This window comes from Schistocerca gregaria, chromosome 9 (genome assembly GCF_023897955.1).
Source record: "Schistocerca gregaria isolate iqSchGreg1 chromosome 9, iqSchGreg1.2, whole genome shotgun sequence".
In the NCBI taxonomy this organism is placed as follows: domain Eukaryota; kingdom Metazoa; phylum Arthropoda; class Insecta; order Orthoptera; family Acrididae; genus Schistocerca; species Schistocerca gregaria.
The window spans coordinates 244,853,227-244,878,008 of NC_064928.1; the positions used below are offsets into that span (position 1 = coordinate 244,853,227).

General features: G+C 46.8%; 1 protein-coding gene across 1 annotated transcript in view; it reads right to left on the minus strand.

The window, feature by feature from the left end:
• LOC126291660 (uncharacterized) overlaps positions 1-23,852 on the minus strand; it is a 73,362-nt gene extending 49,510 nt beyond the window's left edge. Inside the window, exon 1 of the mRNA XM_049985235.1 lies at positions 23,787-23,852. The gene's annotated coding sequence lies outside the window, so the exon portion shown is untranslated. The remainder of the gene's footprint in view (positions 1-23,786) is intronic.
• Between the last annotated feature and the right edge of the window lie 930 nt (positions 23,853-24,782).

Consider the following 24,782-nt stretch of genomic DNA (forward strand, 5'->3'; position numbering starts at 1 on the left):
TTGATTTCAATTTATAATCCTATCTGCAACACTTCAAAGTACGCGCCAATATTCTGTAACCGTAAACAGTGACGCCATCTGTTAGCAGCGTCAGAAACTGTTTGCATAAATACTGTCTCTCCTGTCTCATCACTGTGTGTAGTCAGTTGTCTCAAAAGTTAAACCCCACTGAAAAGTAGAACGCGTGCTAGCAAGAAACAAAGTACGCAAAACGTTTACTGTCGAATTAGAGCTGGAAGAGTCAGACTTACTTTACCCTAACGACCTGGACCGTAGTCTCTGATGGTCGGTCCGTTGTGGCAGTGGCGTGTGCAACTGCGAGCATTCTGTGGTGACATCGAAAATACATTTGGAGGAATATTTACAACTTGGCTACATATGGAGATGCTACAAGAAGAATATGCCGTAATTATCGTAACATGGCAGCAAGAGGAATGAGGACCGAAGAACAGGGAAACAAGTATACATGTCTGAAATAAATTACTGTAATTTATGCGCGTAAGAAAAGCACCGATAACCTTTAAATACAGTACACTATACCGCATGGTGATATCATAACATTATCAACTAGCTTAACTTTTAATCCTAATTGTTAAATCTAACGGGACAAGTACACAAATAAACTTGACAAAAAGTAGGGTGTAACAAATACTGGAATTGTTAAACTGACCTGTATGAGTTAATTCTTGTTATCGATTCCAATTATTCTACCGTTCGTTATTTAGATCGTGTTAACAACAAGTGTTTGCACTAATGTGTTACAGGATTTCGACAAATGATGTTACCATTATTATTACAATGAAAAAGTGAAAAATTTGGCTAATTAGATCGTTTTCTCAGCACGTGTATGCTCTAAAATATAGGCTAATATGATTTCTGCATTTCTAATAGCTCTCTGAACTACTGCAAAAGAGTTACTAATATTGGAATCGGTAACTAGAATTGACCTATATAGGAGGTCAGTACTAGTTACCGATTCCAATTTTTGTTATACACCGCAGTAGTTTTAGAGAAAAATTACAAACGTAGAAATCGTATTACGTTCAGTGCATACAACTGCAAAAGTAGTTTACATGTGAATCATGAGCGATTGGAATCTTTAACTGGACTTTACCTACAATGGTTAATTCTAGTTATCAATTCCAATATCCTTTATTTTTTTTTAGATATTCATTTGTCAGGTACTGGCTTTTCTTTTAGAATTTAGTGTGTCCGTTTTTGCACATTTTATGCAAATTTTCCGTATTTGTCGTTCATTTAATTAATTGATTAATAATTCATTTTGTTGAACCAGGCTTATTCCGATTCCCGGTTCCAAGGTTTATTTTTTCCGTAGCTCTTCGGAGAGTAGTCCACACACCAACTGCAAAAACGTTGAAATATTTTAACAGTGTTGTGGCTGGAATCTGTAACTAGAATTAACCTCTATAATTAACTTATATAGGACAGTTCTAGTTATCTATTTCAGTATTTGTCAATTTTTGTGGATGTTCTTTAGATGTGTACCAGCTTTTATTTTAGGATTTTTGTGTCCATTTCTCCACTTTTCTGTTACTTTTCTATTTATGTTTCCAATATTTTCTTATTTCATTATCTCGTTGTGTTAATTTTAGTGTCTCCCTCCCAAAACCCCAAATTTATTGCGGTAATCCTATTATATTCAATATTTGTTATTAAAAATTACCGCTTTTCCGTAGTATTAGGATTTTACGAGGCGCTATACTGTAATGGTATTTTAAGGTCATCTGCGTTTCCTTTTCTTACTCGTAGAAACCACGATAATTTATTTCTGGCATTTATGTTTCTTTTTTTCGTTACGCTACATTCTTCTCGACGTAATTCCTGGCTAATTAATTAATCATGTGACTGCGATTTCAGTTTATCGTACACAAAAATATCTTTATCAGTGCTAAACTCGTTTGTTAAAGAATACATTATGATCCGTTGTCTTCAGAGATGGCCACTGCGTAACGTTTGACGTAGGTATGACGTAATCGGTCAAAGACGATAGGCGAATCTGACAATTTATTCTGCTACTTAACAGTGACGTCACAGCAACAATCCAGCTAAGTGATTTTTCTTGCAGAGCGGTTTCTCATTAACGTTTTGCGCTCACATTTATTAACTTTGTTTGTCAAACCTTCCTTGAAAATTATTTTGGTACCTATGTATAACGTTATATATATATCAGCGCGTTGTTTTTGCAGTCATTCAGTTTAATAACTACATTGTTTTACCTGTATAAGTAGTTATCTTGATCAGTCCATATATGTTATCTAATTGGTGTGTACGATGGTGTGAATGATTACTGTACTTGTTTCGTTGCTACGTTATGTGATCCAGTGTAACACGTCGTTAGCTACTCCATGCCAATCTTCCATTTGTCATAGTTCTCTTGTTTCGCTAATTACCGATCATCAGTAGGTGAACACACTAGGGAATAGTAATCCGACCGTACTGACATTTAGTTACAACTAGGCATGGTGTTTTCCGATGTCTGAAGTCATATTTTCAATACTATTACACCTTTCATCGTAATCCCGACGGTCGCGTTAAACAGTTCAAATGTTTATCAGAGCACGATGGCGTAAATTATACTGTAAAATGCCACCACGTACCAGAAAGTTGTTTAGGGTGAGTGAGAGTACCGAAATAACAAGCATTTCGTGGAGAATTCAGTCTGTAATGGACGCTACAGTGGGAGGAAAAAGTGGGACTACCTGTCTGTTTTGTGAACGGTAGTGGGGCAACTTTTCGTTTTTGTGACGTTAGATTTGGCAGAATTTTCTTGGAAGCATATGGGGAACTTGTGGCTAGGACAAAGTAGCGAAAGTTTTACAAAGCAAAGGGCAAGAGGCCCATAGCCAAATACACTAAACAGTATAAACACTAAAACCACTGCCCGTCGCGACGCTAGATGCCGTCTGGTGGCGTTGGAGATACGGTAATAAAAGTGTTTAAGCAGAGCAGAAATAGTCGGGATGACCGTAACGAAGCTATGAACTGAAAATGGGAAATCGATTGAGATAAGCGGCTTTGACAAAGGGTAGATAGCCTGTGAACGGATATCTCGAAAACGGCGAAGCTAGTCGAATGTTAACGTGCTACTGTCGTCAGCATTTACTGAAAGAGGGCCGTGGAACTACCACTAAGCGCTAAACGACTAGACATCCACGACTCTTCGCAGAACGTGGCGTTCGGAGACTTGTCTGGATACATGGTGGTCTGTAGCATCTCTGCTGAAAGAGCACGATGCTGGTGCAGGCAAGTGTTTCGGAGAACACCGTTCATTATAGATTGTTAGACATGGAGCTCTGCAGCAGACCATCCTACGTGTTAACATGTTGCCCCAACGACATTGTCAGTTGCGATTGGAGTGGGGACCATCTGGATTCAACCGTCGATCAGTGGGAAGGTGTCGGCTCTGTTTCCTACACTAGGTCGATGGTCGTCTCCACAAACGCTGTTATCGAAGAGTAAGGGGGCTCGAAACGTGCAGCACGTCACGGACGCAGGCTGGTGAGTGTAGCATTATGCTTTGGGACACATTCTCCTGTTCTCGCATGGGACTTTTAGTAATCAAGGTACGCTGACAGTTGCGAACCACCTGCATGCTTGATGTCTTCGCCGACGGTGATGTCTTTCAGGAACATAATTGTCAGTGTCTCTGAGCCAGTACTGTGATACAGTGGTTTGAGAAGAGTTATAGAGAACTGATGTTGATATTTTGATGACCAAACCCACCTACGGAACACGTTTCGGTCGCTACAGGGCCCATCACCGCGCACGCAAATTAGCGGCCCCTTAAGTACGCGAAATACATGACCTGTGGGTGGACATCTAATGGCACGTACCTCCAGAAACCTACCAACGAATTGTCGGGTCCGTGATGTATTTCGTTCGAATGACGGTCAAACAAGCTATTAAGCAGGTGGTCATAATGTTTTTGCTCATCAATGTATGTCTCTTAGTGCTTGAGTAAATTAGCAGGACAGGGCAGGGGAATCTTGAGAGACGATGTGAGATTAAGCAGTGCAACAAGACACGAGAAACGTCCTTAAAAAAATTGAAATCTTCGATTTAAACTTCTTTAGTGTATTTGAAAGTGTTTCTATATGCTTCCGACAATGTAGTACTCTAACGATTTTATTTTAACTGGAGAACAATCATTCTTTGTATAGAATTCATTTGAGTATACAGTGCCAGCTATCAGCCACTTGTTTTGTCTGATGAAAGGTAATTTCGGAACTCATACTCACTAAGATGATTAAATTTACGGCTACAGATTGGATCTGGTATTGTTTGCTTTAGGGTGCAAAAAAACTGGGGTCATACGCACCCAAGTCAAAATGAGGGGAGAGGGAGAGGCAGCGCGACAGAGGGAGCGCGAGAGAGAGAGTAACAAAATGACAATGCGTCAGTCCCAATGGACAGCTAAAAACAGCCACCGGGAAAAAGGCTACGAAGGACACCATACAGAAACGGAGGTCCAAAACTAAAAATTAAATGACATTCGCCTTATTGCTTTGGGGAATGAAAAGTAAAACGCGGTCGACAGCCCACACGTCATTCACTAAAATGGCTGATAAACCAAACGGCAATCCCGAGGCGGGAAAGTAACTGGTTAAAAAATGGGCAGTCCGCCAGGAAGAAGGGCTGGTTGGGTGTAGGATTGAAGGGACCAGACTGCTAAGGTCATCGGTCCCTTGTTCCACGATAAAATCACACGAAATAAAAACTGTCAGTCATTAAAAACGGAGAACTGAGACAAGGGACGACACAATACTAGAAAGACAGACAAAGACCAGACAAACGGAACTAAAATCACACCGAGTGTGAAGGTGGTTGGCCGACCATGAAAATAAGGAAAAGCCAACCACCAAATGACATTAAAACCCACAGTTTAAAACCACAGGCCAAAGGCCCAAGTCAATACAGGAAATAAAAGGACAAACACTCAAATCATACGATAAAAACCCCCTGCCCGAATAAAACTCAACACGAGGTCCGCCATAGCAACGTCATCACATAAAAGGGCAGGGAGGGTATCAGGCAGCGCAAACGTCTGCCTGAGTCCTGTTAAAAGCGGGCAGTCCACCAAAATGTGGACCACCGTCAGAGCTGCCCCGCAGCGACATAGCGGTGGGTCCTCCCGGCGCAACAAATGGCCGTGCGTCAGCGACGTGTGGCCAACGCGCAGCCGGCAGAGGACGACAGAGTCCTTCCGAGAGGCCCGCATGGAGGAGCGCCACACACCGGTCGTCTCCTTCACTGCCCGAAGTTTGTTGGGCGTGGGCAGGGTGCGCCACTCGTCACCCCAGGCACCAAGCACTTTCTGGCGCAAAAGCGACAGGAGATCACACTCCATAAGGCCGAGTTCCAGAGCCGGTGAACTCACTGCCTGTTTAGCCAGCGTGTCAACCCGCTCATTGCCCGGGATGCCGACATGACCTGGGGTCCAAACAAAGAATACGGAGTGGCCGCAACGGGCAAGAGCATGGAGCGACTCGTGGATGGCCATCACCAGACGGGAACGAGGAAAGCACTGGTCAAGAGCTCGTAAACCACTCAGGGAGTCACTACAGATGACAAAGGACTCACCTGAGCGGGAGCGGATATACTCTAGGGCGCGATAGATGGCAACCAACTCGGCAGTGTATACACTGTTCCCGGGTGCCAGCGACCGTTGCTCACAATGATCCTCTAGAGTAAGAGCGTAACCAGTGCGACCAGAGACCATCGAACCGTCGGTATAGGCCACGGCAGATCCGGGAAACTCGGCAAGGAGAGCAACAAAGCGGCGGCGGAGGGCCGGAGGAGGGACCGAGTCTTTCGGACCCTGTGCCAAATCCAGCCGAATGCATGGTCGGCGCACACACCAAGGGAGCAGACGGAGACTGGCCCGGAAAACAGGCGGGAGATGAAAAAACTCAATCCCACACAGTAGAGCCCGGATGCGAACCGCGATCGTACACCCTGACCGGGGCCGCCTGTCTGGAAGATGGACGATCGAGTGCGGGAACAGTAGACGGTAGTTGGGATGCCCTGGAAAACTACAAACGTGGGCAGCATAAGCGGCCAGAAGTCGGTCGCGCCGGATCCGCAATGGAGGAACACCAGTCTCCACAAGTAAGCTGTCAACAGGGCTTGTCCGAAATGCTCCTGTGGCGAGTCGGATCCCGCAGTGATGGATGGGATCCAGCGATTGCAATGCCGATGGCGATGCCGAACCATAAGCCACACACCCATAATCAAGGCGGGACTGGATCAGCGCTTGATACAGCCGGAGAAGGGTGGACCGATCGGCACCCCATCCGGTGTGGCTAAGGTAACGGAGAGCGTTTAAATGCCGCCAGCATGTTTGTTTAAGCTGCCTAATATGAGGCAGCCAAGTCAACCGGGCATCAAATACCAGTCCCAAGAACCGATGCGTCTCTACCACAGCAAGAGGTTCATCGTCAAGGTAAAGGCGTGGCTCAGGGTGAACCGTGCGACGCCGGCAGAAATGCATAACGCAGGTCTTAGCGGCCGAAAACTGGAAGCCGTGCGCTACAGCCCACGACTGCGCCTTGCGGATAGCGCCCTGCAGCTGGCGCTCAGCAACTGCAATGCCAGCGGAGCTGTAGTAGAGGCAGAAGTCGTCTGCATACAACGAAGCTGCGACGGACGATCCCACCGCCTCAGCGAGCCCATTGATCGCAATTAAAAACAGGAAGACACTGAGGTCAGACCCCTGTGGGACCCCGTTCTCCTGGACCCGGGAGGAACTATGGGACGCAGCAACTTGCACGCGGAAGGAACGATACGACAGAAAATTCTGAATAAAACTCGGGAGCGGGCCCCTAAGACCCCACCCATGAAGTGTGGCCAGGATGTGATATCGCCAAGTCGTATAGTACGCCTTCCGCATGTCGAAGAAGACGGCAACCAGATGTTGGCGGCGTGCAAAGGCTGTACGGACGCCAGGCTCTAGGGAGACCAGATTATCGACGGCAGAGCGCCCTTTACGGAACCCACCCTGAGACTGAGCCAGAAGGCCTCGAGACTCGAGGAGCGAACTCAACCTCCGGCTCACCATACGTTCTAGCAACTTGCAAAGAACGTTGGTGAGGCTTATGGGGCGGTAGCTGTCCACCTCCAGCGGGTTCTTGCCAGGTTTCAACACGGGGAGTACGATGCTTTCTCGCCATTGAGACGGGAACACACCCTCAGCCCAGATGCGGTTGAAAACATCTAGGAGGCGTCGCTGGCAAATCACAGAGAGGTGTTTCAGCATCTGGCTGTGGATGCGGTCTGGCCCAGGAGCCGTATCAGGGCAAGCAGATAGTGCACTCTGGAATTCCCAGTCGCTGAAAGGAGCATTGTACGATTCCGCGTGGCGCGTGTGAAAGGAAAGCCTCCAACTTTCCAACCGCTCTTTCCGGGAGCGGAAGGCCAGTGGGTAATTCGTAGATGCGGAACACTGAGCAAAATGCGCTGCTAACTGGTCCGCAATCGTGTCGGAGTCAGTACACACCACTCCATTCAGCGAAAGCCCAGGGACAGGGACAGGCGGCCGATAGCCATGGAGTCGCCTAATCTTAGCCCAAACCTGCGATGCAGAGGTACGGACGCCAATGGTGGAAACATACCGTTCCCAGCACTCCTGCTTCCGTTGGCCAATAAGGCGTCGGGCACGGGCACGGAGCTGTTTAAAAACGATGAGGTTCTCCAAGGACGGGTGCCGCTTATGACGTTGAAGAGCCCGCCGGCGATCTCTAATCGCCTCTGCGATCTCGGGCGCCCACCAAGGCACAGTCCTCCGCCGAGGGGACCTGGATGAACAGGGAATCGCAAATGCCGCCGCAGAAACGATGCCGGTGGTGACCGACTGAACCACCGCATCAATGGTGTCATGGGAAGGAGGTGCGATAGTGGCGAGAGAGGAGAACAAGCCCCAATCAGCCTTATTCAGAGCCCATCTGGAGGGGCGTTCAGAAGAGTGACGCTGTGGTAGTGACAGAAAGATGGGGAAATGGTCACTACCACATAAGTCGTCATGGACACTCCAGTGGATGGATGGTGAAAGTCCGGGGCTGCAGATAGAAAGGTCGATGGCCGAAAATGTGCCAGAGACTACGCTGAAATGTGTCGGCTCTCCCGTGTTTAAGAGGCAGAGGTCAAGCTGCGAGAGAAGAGTCTCGACATCTCTAACCCGGCCAGTAATCGCGGCGCTACCCCACAGGGGGTTATGGGCGTTAAAGTCGCCCAGTAACACAGAAGGAGGAGGCAGATGTGCTATCAATGCAGCCAACACATGACACGAGACTTCACCATCTGGCGGAAGATACAAACTGCAGACAGTAATAGGCTGAGGCGTCCACATCCTTACAGCGACAGCCTCTAAAGGTGTGTGAAGAGGTACACATTCGCTGTAGACAGAGTTAAGGATGTAGACGCAGACTCCACCAGATACCCTCTCATAAGCTGCCCGGTTCTTGTAATAACCCCGGTACCCACGTAGGGCAGGGGTCCGCATTGCCGGAAACCAAGTTTCCTGTAGGGCAATGCAGAGGAAAGGGTGACTGCTGATGAGTTGGTGAAGCTCAGCAAGGTGGTGGAAAAAAGCGCTGCAGTTCCACTGGAGTATCGCTTGGTCCATGTCCGAAAAAGGCGTGAAGGGGCCGAGGAGGCAGATCATGCCACTGGGTCACCTGGGAACGCTTCACGATTTTGCGTGTCATCCTTGCGAGGGAGAGGGAGAGGCAGCGCGACAGAGGCAGCGCGACAGAGGCAGCGCGACAGAGGCAGCGCGACAGAGGCAGCGCGACAGAGGCAGCGCGACAGAGGGAGCGCGAGAGAGAGTAAAAAAAATGACAATGCGTCAGTCCCAATGGACAGCTAAAAACAGCCACCGGGAAAAAGGCTACGAAGGACACCATACAGAAACGGAGGTCCAAAACTAAAAATTAAATGACATTCGCCTTATTGCTTTGGGGAATGAAAAGTAAAACGCGGTCTACAGCCCACACGTCATTCACTAAAACGGCTGATAAACCAAACGGCGATCCCGAGTCGGGAAAGTAACTGGTTAAAAAATGGGCAGTCCGCCAGGAAGTGAAGGGCAGTTAAAATTTGGGCGCAATGTGTACAAAGTGGTGCAGTAGCGCCACATAGCAAATGACGATGGCTTAAAAGGCAGTGACCAACATGCAGCCAAGTTAAAATAATCTCCTCCTGGCAGAGGGCTGAGAGGAGGTCGTCAAAGGCACTGGGAGATGCTCAATGAGCCGAAGACTATTCCCATGAAGGGAGTACCATTCACGACGGCAACGCAGAGATCATCAGAGCGAACATAGCAAATAGTGGGCTGAGGTACGAAGACTGCAGCCTCATTTCCTGGCAGATCGACATGACCAGGAACCGAGAAGAACATCACACTGGCTCCACCAAGAGTGAGAAAGTGACAGTTTTCCTGGACCTGCTGCACTAAGGGATGGACGGTGTACAGCACACAGAGTTTGAAGGGCGCTGAGTGAGTCTGAGCAGCGTCATTCCTAGGCATACCAATATGGCCAGGAACCCACATGAACATCACTTTGTCTACCCCATCCGGGAACAAATTGAGGCAGTAGTCCTGGATCGGTCGAACGATGGACTGGACTTGATTGGGATCATCTAGACTGAAGGGCACTGAGGGAGTCAGAACAGATCACACAGCGAGTGAGACGCTGCCTCCGGACTTAGTGAACAGCCCAATAGAGGGCAAAAAGCTCTGTTGCAAGAAATTGTGCATTGGTCAAGAAGCCGGTATTGAAATTTATCAGCTCCGACGACAAAAGTACAGCCAATACCTTGGGCGGACTTGGAACCATCAGTGTACAAAGATATGCTATTGTCAAGTTGTGAGCGATGTACGAGAAATTTGCAGCGATAGGTCAGCTCGGGAGTCGAATCCTTCGGGAACGAGCTGAGATCAAAACAAACACAAACCTCTGTCTGAAACCAAGGTGGTGAAGGGCTCTCCGCCATTCGGAAAGTGGCAGGAAGGGTGAACTGCGGCTGCTGAAGCAAGTGACGAAAGCAGACGCCCGGAGGTCGCAGAGAAGAAACATACGTCTCGTAGTGGCGGTCAAGAATGTCACAAAAAAAGGGTCAAAGGTTGGGTGGCCTTGGCACGGAAGACAGCCGACACACATGAATATTGAGTAGGAGGTCGCACCGGTATGACAGTGGTGGTTCACCGGCTTCTGCGTAGAGACCCTCAACAGGGCTAGTACAGAAGGCACCAGTGGTGAGACGGATCCCCAAATGGTGGATTGTAATTAGACGGTGTAAGAGAGACGGCCGTGCAGAGGAGTAGACAATACATCCATGTGTGAATCTTCAGGTTTTGGCGGCGCAAAGACTGTTCCATTAAGTTTCGGGTGCGCAGCCGCAAGAAATCTAATATTTCTGCTGTATAACGTTCAGCCATCTTCAGAGTGAGCCGCAAGACTGCCGCTCCAGCGTTCGCTTCGTCCCTTTATACTGCTGTACCGCGCGACTGCGCATGCGGCCACAACTGCAAATGCGCCAGAGACGTTGGTCGGTGAGTTGTATCTATGACTCCGCAGTTGATCTGTGTTGGCATATCGATGTAGCATTGTGAGCTGCACCGTGACGACGTCTTTCCGAGTTTATTACAGCAAGTGCCGGATTCCATGAATGATCAAGATTGAAATCACTATCTCTATGAATTAAATTCGTCGTCAAGCGAATTTCAATTGCCTCCTTCGCTATCGAGTCCCAAAACTTCGACGTTGTCGTATGACATGCTGTGACCATTATCAATACAGTGCTCTGCCACTGCCGACTTGTTAGGTTGTAAAAGCCGTGTGTACCTCCGGTGTTCTGTACATCTTTCTTGGACAGTACGAGTTGTTTGTCCGATGTAAGAAAGGCCACATTCACATGGAATGAAGAAGGAGAATGCATCCATAATCCACTTGGAGTGTACAAGAGATTGATAGAGGCAGAGGAAGACAGTCCTGTCAGCTCCACAAGAGGGACCACTCAGTACACGAAGGACATTTCGGGACCAGGTGCGGCGTACAGCCAGGTAGGACACTTGGGGAAACCGACAGAGCTTCCTATCGAACGTAAGCCATAAGAACTTCGTTGCATCCACGAACCGGAGACCATTTTGGCCCAGTGGCAAGAACAGTGGAAGAAACGCCTTGTACCACCAGAAGTTGACGCAAACGTATTTAGTAGCAGAAAAGCGGAAACCATTTATGACACTCCACGAATAGCGATGGTCCAAACAACGCTGAACACAGCGTCGCAGAAGACACATCTGCTAGGAGTTGCAATAAATAGCAAAGTCGTCCGCGAAAAGGGAGCCGGAAATGCCAGCTGGAAGGCAGTCCATAATGCGGTTGATGGCTGTGGCGAAGAGGACGACGCTCAGTACGTAGCCCTGAAGCACTCCGTTCTCCTGTGAGAAGGTGTGAGATGAGGAGGAACCCATGCGTACCCGGAAAACTCTGTTAAAAATTCATGGATGAAAGTGGGAAGACGACCGCGAACGCCCCATGTGTGCATAGTACGTAGAATGCCTGTCCGCCAACAGATATAGGCTTTCTCCAAATCAAACAAAACGGCCGTTTGTCGCTTCTGCAAAAAATTATTCATGATGAACGTCGACAAGGTGACGAGATGATCAACCGCTGAGCGGCGCTTTCTGAACCCACACTGGGCATATTGAGAAGCTGGTGTGACTCCAGCCAGCACACCAATCGATAATTGATCATGATTTCCGTCACGTTACAAACGCTGCTGGTAAGGGAAGTTGGACGATAGCTGGAAGGAAGAGATTTATCTTTACCAGGCTTATGTAAGGGAACAATAATAGCTTCACGCCAAAGCGTGGGAAATATACAGTCAGACCAAATACGGTTGTAGGTAATGAGGAAGCGTTTTCCCACAGGAGGAAGATTCTGCAGCATGAGGGCCCAGGAGTAGAAGACCTGGATGAGGGGAGGGCACGTTCGAGCTCCTCATAGTAAAAGGAGTGTTGTAGCATTCTCGATTCAGAGAGAGAAAAGAGATTGCACGAGCCGCCTCCACCTGTTTTCGAGGATGGAAGGCAGGATGGTAGTGGCTGGAGCTTGAAACCTCCGCAGAGCACCGGCCCAAAGCGTTGGAAACATCTACAGGGTCGACTGTGACGTTTCCCACCACGGTCTGACCAGCGATCGGCGAGTGGGCGGTAGTCCCAGAAAGCCGTCGCAAGCCACCCCAAACGAGAGAGGACGGAGGAAAACTGTTGAACGAGCTGGTAAAGGAAACCCAGCATGCTTTCTTGCTTTCCTTAATAGTGTGGCGGCACTGCGCACGTAGTTGCTTGTAGAAGGTGCAGTTCGTTAACGTAGGATGACTGTGAAAAACGCGAAGCGCACGTCGCCGGGCACGAATCGCATTGCCGACGGCGAGAAGTGGTAACAAGAGGGAGACAGGATTCGGAAGCCGGCAGAATAACGTCCACCAGGTGCTCGATCTGATCGTCACAGCTCGGAAACGGCCGTTCATCAAAGACTGCCAAGGAGGAATATAGCCTCCAGTCAGCAAGAGAGAATTTCCAATGAGCGGGCCGCTGTGGTGGGGTGTGACTGTACAAGCGAGTCACACAAGGGAAGTGGTCACTCGAGTAAGTATCGGAAAGCGCACACCACTCGAGACGTCGAGCGAGCTGGGCGGAGCAGATTGAAAGGTCTAAGTGGGAATAAGTGTGCGGGGAATCAGAGAGAAACGTGCCTTCGCCGGCGTTAAGATGAATAAGAAGATCCGCCAAAAGAGAACCTCTTGGGCAGGCGACAGGCGAGTCCCAAAGGGGATGCTGAGAATTGGTGTCACCGAGGAGCAGAAAGGGTGGAGGAAGCTGAGCAACAAGCTGCATCAGGTCCGCCCTAGTGACAGCAGAAGACGAAGGGATATAAATGGTGCAGAGGCAAAAGGTAAAATCTGGAAAGAAAACACGGGCAGCAACTGTCCTCAGGTAGGTGTGCAGGGTATAGGACGATGGAAAATATCTTGTAAAAGCAGCATGACGCCACCATGAGCAGGAATCCCTGCCCTAAGGGGAAGGTCTGTCCTTAGCGAAGTAAAATGGGAGATAGCAAAATAGTATTGAGGACGTAGCTCGGTTTCTTGGAGACAGACTACAAGCGGACATTGCGATCGCAGGAGCAGCTGTAGGTCCACCCTGTTAGAACGAAGGCCACGGACTTCCAATGTAAAAGGGCCATAAAATTTAACAACACCAGAGAATGAAGAATAAATACTCACCTCGACGGCTCGCCCTAAGGGAGGATGGCCCTGGAATCCACAGATGGAGGATCTTCGTCCATCAACTCAGCAGGATCAATGGAGCTTCCCCCGCGTCGAGCCAGAGATGCGGAAGACTGTTTGCCATTGGATGATTGTTTTGGCTTTTGGCGATTGGCAGAAGAGCCAGACGGCTGCGAAATCAAGGTATGCAAGATATCTTCCTGTGAACATTCCTTTTTGAATCGACAGTTCTCTGGCTGCGTTGCAACAGTCATCGCCAGTGAGGGCGAAGAATTGGTAGCATAATCTTCAGCGAGGGAAGCGGGAGATGGAGTGTCAACTTTAAGGTAAGGCGCGTTTGCCACCATCGAACTGAACTATAAGTCACAAGTTTGTGTAGCCATGTTCTTTGTGGGACGTGGACAGACTAACACAGTGCTGTAGCTTCCAGACGAAAGGACAGTCGATTTACGACCAGTTTCCAGGCAACAGGAAAAGGAACCTTCTCCTTCACCTTTATCTCCTGAAGAGACCGCTCATCTTGATGGACGGGATAAGAACGAGAAGAAGCAACATGGTCTCCATGACAATTAACACAGTGGGGAGAAGGAGGTGGTCAGGCGCCTTCGTGTGCATCCCTGCTACAAGTGACACATCAGGCCCCGTTTTTACATTACGTGCTGGTATGATTGAATTGGTGGCATTTTTAACGGATTGGGAAAGGGCGCTCAGAGACGACTTCATAGCCTGCCTCGATAGGAAGCGTTAACCAATCGAAATTCAGGAATAATGTGTACATGGGCACCAAATTGGCAGCTTCCTTCTTCATAACTCGATGAACAGCAATTACGTCCTGATCCGATAGATAATTAGTTATTTCGTCCTCCATAAAACCATTGAACAGGCGGGTGTAGATAACACTGTGGGATGAATTAAGTGTATTGCGAGTCTCCACTTTTGTAGGGTATTCGTGGAGGATTTGGGTCTTGAGTAGTTTCTGGGCCTTGAGAGCACTATCAATTTCCAAAAGCAGCGTTCCATTGCGGAGACGAGAGCATGAATTAACAGAGCTGGCGATGCCATCCACGCCTTTCATTATAACAAAGGCGTTACCAGTAGCAAAACTCTAGTTTTCCTCTAATCGTGAGACTACTAGACATTGAGGCAGGAGCCTCATTCCCCTTTCTTTTATGTGAAACACTGAGAAAGAGGAGGACAAGCAGTCATTGGGAAGTAACGGGGGGGAGGTAACGGGGGGGAGGTAACGGGGGGAGGTAACGGGGGGAGGTAACGGGGGAAGGTAACGGGGGAAGGTAACGGGGGAAGGTAACGGGGGAAGGTAACGGGGGAAGGTAACGGGGGAAGACGGGGGGAGGTAACGGGGGAAGACGGGGGGAGGTAACGGGGGAAGACGGGGGGAGGTAACGGGGGAAGACGGGGGGAGGTAACGGGGGAAGACGGGGGGAGGTAACGGGGGAAGACGGGGGGAGGTAACGGGGGAAGACGGGGGGAGGTAACGGGGGAAGACGGGGGGAGGTAACATTTATAATGAATGCAGTTTGCCATTGTAGGACGACGATTTATAATGCGGAGAGCACGTCTCCGTGCACGAATTGCGCCGCGGCATGCCTCAGTCCTCCTAGGGAATGGAACACAGCGTGGTGAAGAGGAAGTGCGACGAATAGAACGTTCTGCAGCAGTAAGGATAACGTTTGTGAGATATTCCATCTGGTCATCACAAAGCAATCTTGTTCCTTGAAGGTCGTCAGGGAGCAGTAAAGCTGCTACTCAGCCTTAGTAAGCTGCCATTTGTTTGTGCACACAGAAGGCGTTGGAGTCAGGAAACGGATAGCACATGGGACATGTTCGCTCAGTAGGCTTAAGAAAGAACAGACTACTCAAGGCGATGGGTAAGCTGGGTAGTGCAGAAGGATGCACTGGGAATATGCGGCGAAGAGTCGGAAAGAAATGTAGGTGCTCCAGTGTTAAGGCAGACGAGGTTGCGTTGATTAAGACGATGAGCAAAGAGGCCACCTCTTGGACAGGTTCTGTGAGAACTCAAAAGGGGATGATGCGCATTTAAGTCACGAAGTAGCAGAAAGGAGGGTTGTAGAAGCTCAATGAGCTGAAGGAACTCTGTCTTGGTGACATCAAAGGGGAGACGGGCATAAATGACACGTACAGAAAAAGTCAAATGGTGAAGGAAAAGGCGAACGGCAACAGCTTGGAGATGGGTAGTCAGGCAGATTGGTTGACAATGAATGTTATCCTATGGGATGGAATGCCGACCACAAGCGAAGGGCAAAACGAACCTGTAAGAAATGTGAAAGCTCAAAGTGGTCGTTTCCTGGAGGTACAGTACAAGGGAACGCTGCAATGCTAAAAGTAACCGTAAACCCTCTTTGTGGTACCGAAGGCTGCGAACGTTCATTGGAGGAGAGTCATGATGAGGAAGAAATGTAGGGGTGTCACATTGGCAGCTGGACAGGGTAGTGCGATGCTACAATGACAATGGGTGATCTCACAACCTCAGAGCTGAATTGGAAGTCTCGTGTCTGCTTGTACATGACCTTCATGTAGCGAGCAGTAACAAGAATAGAACTATAAGTGCCGGAAAGGAGAATGCAAGGTTAGCGACAAGCCAATAACTTGCTAGCCACTTTTTCCTTTACCTGGATCTCTCTGACAGTTCCGTCATCGAGGTACATGGGACAATACCGAGAGGATGCGGCGTGGACGTCGTTGCAATTGATACAGCGGGGAATACGAGGTTCACAATCGCCCTTGTGGCCATCCGTACCACAAGTGTGACATTTGGTTGTGTGTTGGCAAGACTTTCTAGTGTGGCTAAAACAATGACACCGGTAGCAGCCATCGGCTTCAGACTGTATGTCAGGACTGTGACAATTTCATAGCTTGCTTTTACCTTGGCCACAAGCACCACTCTATAGAAGGTGAGAAAAAGAGTGCTGGTGGACACTAAAGAGGACTCTACCTTTTCCATTACACGATGGACGGCAATGACACCATCATCACAGAGGTAAGACTGGATTTCAGCCTTGGTTAGACCGTCGAGCAACCTAGTGTAATTAACACCGACAGGAAGAATTCAAAGTTCTATGGGCCTCGACACGAACAGTGTAGCCGTGGAGAAGCGAGGCAGCAAGCTGCTGATGTGCTTGAAAATTAGAAGTAGTCTCAAAAAGCAGAATGCCATTTCGTAAATAAGAGCAGGATTTCACGGCACTGGCAATTGCATCTAAACCTTTCTGAATAATAAAAAGATTTGCGATAGCGAAGGTCTGGCCGTATTCAGTATGAGAGACCATGAGGAACTGTGGTGCAGCAGGAAGGGTCTCATTATGTTTGTGTTTCGTAGACATTGATTGTCAAGATGATTGATTCATTGCGAGAAAACCCCCATGATTGCCATCGTTTCCGATGGCGTCCTCCTTCCAATGGGGGGGGGGGGGGGCCTTCAGAGGGGGAGCACCCAGCTTAGGTGATTGTCCATACTTCAGGTCACACCTCCCAAACACCTGACAGCGACCAATCGGTAATTTGGGAAGGTTGCAACTGAGGCATTCACCTCTTCCTGGGCCTGGCCTGTACCAGGGAGTATGCGTAAACCGAACGTGTCGTCCCAGGGCTGGGAATTACCGTTACCCAGTCACCTGGTACCTGTCAGGCGCTGTAAACGCTTGGGCCCCATGGCAGCCAAGCACGAACCAGCCAAAGAGTGACGAGCCCTCACGGGGGGGCCGCTACTGAACCAACACTGAGGCACAAAACTAGTAGTTGGGAATTATGTGCTTGCTAGTTAGGTTAGAGAGAGAGAGAGAGAGAGAGAGAGAGAGAGAGAGAGAGAGAGAGAGAGCAAGGAAAGGCTACAGCTGATGTGGTGCCACGTGCTGTTATAAGACGCAGCCTCACTGAGTTGTGAACATAACATTTTCATCTTGCAGCTAGGGTTTTGTCAAATGATCGCTCTCGTAGTTAACAAATCTCTGCGTTTCGTATTTATGTGCACGGAGATGAGAAGACTGCCGCATTGCACTGCTGCACTGCTGGATGCTGTAAGTTTGGAAGTGATTCATAGCACTTGGCAAGTTATTCATTCGTATGCTACTTGCAGTAATACGATGTACATGCGCTCAGTTCTTTCTGCTGAGGTGAATTTCTGGAAGTGCGTGCTGTGTGACTTTTACATTCCGTTTTCCTATCATATAGCGTTACTAACTTATTCCGATGGGAATTACGTGTTTCATTCTGCGTGTCTTCAAAACAAGAGGGCTCATTTCTGACCCCCCCCCCCAACACACACACACACACACACACACACACACACACACACACACACACACACACACACACAGGCGTTTTTTCGGCGATCAGTCTGCTGTGGCGAGACCCCTACAGAAGCAACAATTTTTAGGCCAACCAACGACTAACTTTGTGTAAGCCTACGCACGCCCTGATCGACCTCACTCAGCCATCGCAGCGCTGCTCTCTCGTGATTTGTTTAATTTCGTTGAGTTCATTCTCTACGAGATCCAGTTGGTTTCACACAGATATAAAAACGAGTTTTACCTTGGATGTTCCAAAGGTGACTGTCACACAAGCAGAGAGAAAGTTACCGGGAAAGAAGTGGCTACTTCAAGAAAAGAAATTTACCAAATTTCTGTTACTTAGGTAGCTGGGATCTAATGATTTCGTAATTATCTAGGAATGGATGAATCATGCACTTCGGAGCTTCTAATCGCCATTATACCATACGTGATGAAAAAGAATACAGTAATGAGATATTAGCTACCTTATGATTTCGAGCCATTGGCAGACATTAAGAGAACCTCGTGTTCATGTCGTTTTTTCCCCTCAATTGTTAACTAATATGATTCCTTCAACCTGCACCGTGATCTGTAGTTGACTGAGGAGAAACATTATGGTACAGTAAAATAAATTAGCGTTTACATGAATGTATGTACATAGCCTCAAAGATGACGTGCAACTTTAAGAAACATATTTCCAGTTCGAAGAAGAAAGACTACACGCGGTGGTGGAGCATTTCATCTAATAACTGCAAGAACAGATACATAAAGAATGAAGTATTAAGCAATTGTCAGAAAAGTAAACGAAATCCGACACTTCACTTTTCATAGCAAAGGGCTTGGTTATATGCTGGACCTTTTTAACACTTATAACATTGAAGCAAGTACATTTTATAAGTAACATCCGATGATGGTCGATATTTCAGTTTTCAGATTTCATTTCCGGTAAGTATCGGAAATAAAACCTAAGAACGAAATACACAACTCTGACTATTCTTTCTATGTGCCATAGGAAACCGTTATAGATTTCTCAAAAAAGTATATATATATATATATATATATATATATATATATATATATAATGTTCATTTCTTGCATCTATATGGCAATATATCTCTGATGGCGTCTCCCACAAATATCAGTAATATAATTTCTGCAAACAGTGTCCATGAAGGTCAGTCGACGCTGCACCCTCATATATGTTAGAACAACATTTTATCCCACAAGCAGTGACAGAAGACGAACTTTCGGCAGGCAACTGGTACCACAGCGCCACAAACAACGACGTAATTTGTTTCGGGGAGGGGGGGGGGGGGGGGGGTGCGGTGTCGGCTGTTGGGTGGGCCTAACAGGCCGCCATGCCGACTAGGAAAGTTCGTTGGTCTGTCGATACGCCTACACACGCAACCTGTCGGTCCGTCGGCTGTGAACAGCGTGCGTGTACAGGGGCCTCACAGGACGTAGGATTGGCTCTCAGTTGAAGCAGCACGGATCAGTGAGGCGCGGTGTATGCGTGAACGTACTACGCTGGCGGGCGATCAACTCATTCCAGAGCTTGGCTTATTTCATCCTGTAGTGGGCGTGTACTTTTTGCGGTGAAAGGTTTGTTGGCAAATGGAGCTCGTATTAACGTTCTACAGGGGATTCACCATGTCTGGAAACCCGAACGCATTTTCGTAGAGAAGGGGGACTGGAAGTTAAGGTGTGTGTAGTATTCTTTTTGTCGACAGTTAAATGAATGCCTTTGTAGAATTTTTGTACATAAAATTACTCACCAACCTCCACCTGTGGGTAAGAGGCAAATCCGCAGCCTACAATTTTAGCAGTAGTATCCTCGTTCAAAGAATCTTACACCACGAATTTCAGTTTCTGTCAACGCGAATAAACGTTCATTTTCGAGAATCTTTGGAAGTTAACGAGTGGCGATTACAACCCACTGCTTAGTCAACCGTCTTCTTTAATATTAGCATCTATTATCAGTACAATGTGATGTTATATTAAATTTTCCATTTTTAGTATTTATATTATTTATCTGCATTGGTCGTAGATTAACGAGAATCTCGATTTTCAGCACCTGGCACTTCAAAAAATTTCAGTATAATCAGTAACTTGTATGCTTCGTTTTTCAGTTTCCTTCATAGAAATACTTTGAGCTTAAGAGGTCGAAAGTAATACTTCGATCATTCTAATAACTAGCAGAGAAGGAGAAGGTTGTCCAGACCAGTGTTTCTCATGGAGATTCAACAAAGCTCACATTGCAACTTTGTTCCCAAAACTCATCGATTCCCCTAGGTTCTGAATCGAGTGGAAGACTGAATCAGAGACTCCACAGTTTCTGTGAGAAGCTAGGCTTCGACTTCCTAGACTTACGCAATCCGCATTAGCGTTGATGGCTATAGGTTGTTGTGAACGGGCCACGTGGCTGGCTGTGTGTAAGGAGCAGACCGGTTTTATAGATAAGGTGGCTGTTGATCCGGTCCACAGGATAACATCTGTAGAGCGCGCAGAAATGTCATTATAGGTTACTAACTAATGCGCCCCACAGGTAAGTATTGAAATCCTAGTGACTAACTGGCGTAACATTCGCAACGATGTGTGAGAATTTGAAGGCCTCCCGAAAGTCAGTGGAGGTCACATACCTCTAGGTACAGAAAGCTGGTTAAAGCGCAAGACAGATTTGCGGGGAAAATGTAAGCTCATGCTAAAGGATAGGCCACTGGGAAATCGTGAGGGTATGTGTACTGCAGTAGACAAATTCGAATATACCGAGAAAGGAACTTAAGCCGTATGGTGTTCTGTTTGGGAAAGAATCAGTATCATGGATGGACATAAATATTTAGATGCTTCCACCTATGAACCAGACAGTTACCCCGATGTAACCGAAACGTTGAGATAACACCTAAGTTCATCTGTAGGTAAGTTCTCCAATATTACTGTCAGCACTAGAGGACATTTTAATGACCCACCAATAAAAAGTAAATTACAGTTTTGTAAGTAGTGGATGTGACAAGATATACTCCATAATACTTGTAAACGTGTCCTCTGCTTAGTAACGAGATTAGATTCTTTGGAACCCACCCATGGTGGATACTAATTACAAGTAACAGCTACAAACAGACCTGTCCGCTGAGGATGCTTACAGACTGACTGACCATCGCGAGTACTTGGTTTAAGTTTTGAATTGGCATCACTCAAGTCATACTAAGTGCTCCGTGTAACAGTTGGCAGCGATATGAAACTGAACGACCACTCAGGGCCAGTAAACCGTGCAGCAAACCGCTACTCACTAGACATCCGATTTCCACGAGACGAAAACTGATGCATCTGACACACGTGGCGAACGAAATAATTGGGAACGTGAACGGGAGTTACGTCAACGGTAGGCCAACAGTGCACGGACTGGGAGTGTGATAGCATTCAGAGAGAGGGGGGCGTGAAGATGCCGGAGCGACTGTTGTAGCATCCGATTTGAAGTCATTACCGGCGCCTGTACTGACTACAGACACTGAACAGTAGAGGCTGCTGCCCAGGAACTCCACCTGTACACCGACCGAGTCGCCGTGTTCTCGGGTAGCGAATGCGAGACAGGGAACAGGGGCATTGCTGACGCTCCTCCGCCTCTACCGCTGACCGGCGTCCGGTCCACGCTCCCGGCTGCGGGATGCCTGCCTGACGACGTACAAGGGCAACTAAAATTTTAATTTCAGTACTTAGTAACTAGCGGCAGACTTTGAATATTAGGAAAATTCAGGATCCACTCGAAAGTTGTTTTTCTGATCTTAAATGTTCTACATACTACCATAGGTATCGGCATTGCAATCGGAACTGATGTATATGTCTTTAGGCGGTGTAACTCACGGCGAGCCGGCTACCCACACAGCATTCGTGGAGCACTTGAGAGGGCACTTCGTGACTTCCATCAGACCGTACAGGGATGCAAGACACCTGAAACCTAGCAGCCAAATTCATTCAACAGCTGACTTCTAACCCTTCTACAAAAACACTGACAGCGTGTCTGACTAATCAGTCGTGTAGTCCCAAGTGTAGGTTAAGAACCAGGCTGATAATCTGGTTGAGCGTTCATGCATAAGCATGTGAATGTCGAAAAAAATAAAGAGCTGGAAAATTTACTCTTGGCGTACACTGCTTAAGTTCGCGGCAAATTCAAACGCACTTTGTCATAAAATTAATATTAAGGTAAACTGAGAAGAATGATTAGGAAATCGCCAACACTCCGATGAGTGTTTCGATATAGTATTGTATACAAACATGTCAAACTACGAAAAATAAATGCAGGTGCACCACGTAAGTTTTCCAGCATTGTGTGACGTGTCCAAAGTACATAGAAAACTGACGTCTTCCTATAACAAGAAGGAATTCCTGCCACTCTATAAAGCAGAAACAGCCTATTTTAATAGCATCATTCATAAATTCTTTCGAAAGTATCCTTAAAGTCTGAAAACATTCTGAATTATACTACCTAGACATAATGCTAGTGCCAATTGGCTTTACAGAAACTGAATAAACGCTAATGCGAAAAACAGAAAATGCAACGGCGTCCGAGAAAGAAAAGAGTACACACCAAGAACGATCAGTATAAAAGCTTTAGAATTAGAGGAGACGTATCACAAAAACATTAAGATCTTAAGGCACTCAGCAAGGCATTTTATATTTTTCTGGGCATGAAGACTGACTGTAAACTGGTCCCATTTTAGAAATTTACAAGAGACACAGCTCTTCAATTTTTGCAATGCTAACCATCCGACAGTGCAAACTTAAGCATTAAAAAGGCAGCTTACTACGGTTACTTCCATTCTTTGATGGCATATGGAGTATTTTCAGTGGAAATTATCCTCTTCCAAAGAAAAAGAAAATTCATTACTCAGAAGCGTGTTGTAAGAGTGACGTGTGGTGTGGACACTAGATGCAGTTGCAGCATCCTACTCCGGAATCTGGGAATTCTTACAACTACTTCTCAATACATATATTCATTTATGTGTTTCATAAGTAAAAACGCTGATTTATACAAATGTAACAGTAAATAGCATCAGTGCAACACAATGAGCAAACATGATTTCCACACTGAAGGTAAAAATTTGAAGTTTGTGCAGAAGGGTGTACACTCCACTGGTAGAAAGATGTTTAACGCCCTTCCTCCAGAAATCAAATGTGAAATAGTCAAAAAATCACATTTATACAGCTTCTGAGGCAATTTCTTTTAGCGATGTCATTTTACAGTTTGGACGAGTTTATGAAATACACTGACAAACTGGCCTAAAATAAAATAACTAACATTAAGCTCTACATTCTTGTCAAATGTGTAACATTCTTAGTGTTAACTGACATTTAACACTCTGGTTTATATGATATTTAATTTACTATGTTTTATACTTCCTAATCTGTAGGTCTAACGCTTCACATTTCATCGTATTGTGTTACGCATCATTATAATAGTTACCCAAATTTCTAATCTTTACTTGTAAAAATAGTGTACAAGTACTTGTCATAGACAATGTTGAAATTGAGTTTCACTACATCCGTGTGAAATTCGGGTAGTTGGGTACATGGTGCAAGAAATAAATAAAATACAGAAGGTTCCATTAAAAGCAAACGACGTAAGAGGGACCACTACAAACGAAAATTCAGTGGATCAGGAGCACCGGTACATAAATTGTGGAGAGTACACGTTAAGTTGTGAAAGCAGAAACAGGGTGCAATTCGCATATTCTGTTCAACGAAAACTTAGGCACAAATAATGAAACTGCATCCGGAACCCCCAGAAAACGTGCGATGAGTACATACAGAACGGTTACACCAACAAGTGTCACTTGCTTAGTCCTAGACTACTGAACCCTCGCAAAATTTTCGATTGCAGTGGCCTATAAAACAGGGCATATTTTACGTTATTTCGCACGTAACAAACGACAGGACGTCTAATAATGATACTTAACTAATTCATAACCTATAAATTACGACTACCTTTGAATACATTGTGGTTTAGCAGCAATGTAACATTTTGCTGCCTTTCGAATTCAAGGGTTAATCTAATGGAGGAACTTCAACCTTTCACGCTTTAGTTGAATGAGTGAGATTATCTACTCAATGAATAAGACCTTAATCAGATGCACGGCTTTTTAACTTTTACTGAGTGAGACTACACTGACGTACCGCCACGCCGCTGCCACGTTTACCCAGAGCGCCGCTGTCGCCGGCTACCAGAGCACTGTGTGCGCGAGACACGGAAAGCGACGGCCCTCCACAACGCCCTCTGCTGGAGTACTCGCGAAAGAACAACACCAAGGACTGTATCACACCATCAGGTATCTTTGTCAAATGTCGCTTGTAAAGGACGTTTTATAAAATCATTACAGTGTGCTGGGATACTTCTACCTCTTTTGTAAAAGTTAGAGCGTGATAATAGCTTTTGTAACAATTTGCTCGAAATAGACATGTTTGCGGTGGTCAGTACGCCGGGACTCTTACCCGATGAGCCTGTACTGTACGGGAAAGTGTCGTCGTTGAGAGACTGTAGGAGGAAACAGTGTGGCTTAGACAGAATTTCTGTCTGGTGTGATCAGAGGCAGTTCGCTCTAAGTGTAGAAAAACTTAAATGAATACAGGTGAGTGGGAAAAATAATGGTGTAACGCTCAATTGCATTGCTAGTCATATGTTGCTAGATACAGAGATGTCGATTAAATATGAACGCGTAATGTTTGCAAAGCGATGTGCAGTTGAACGATCGCGTGACGTCGGTAGAAGGAAAGAAGATTGGTAGGCTTCGGTCTATTCGGAGAAGATGGAAAGACCCAGGTCATCCGTCCAGCACACCACCTGTATGACACACCAGTAACACCGATTCCTGGGTACTGCTCGAGTCTCAGCGATACCCACCAGACTTAACGAACCAATTCAGAGGCGGACTGCTACGTTTTTTGCCTGTTGGTTCCGTCAGCACGAGAGTATTGCGGAGATGCAGCGTAAACTCAAAAAGGTATCCCTGTAGGAAGACGACGGTCCTTTCCCGAAACACTGTACAACTGGCAGTTTTGCTATCGAAGCCTATAAACATTCGTTTTCCTTTTCCTCCACTGCCGAGTGCAACAGGAAAAGGAATGGTTAGTAATGGTAGAAGGTACGCTCAGTGACTGTGGCTCGTGGAGTTC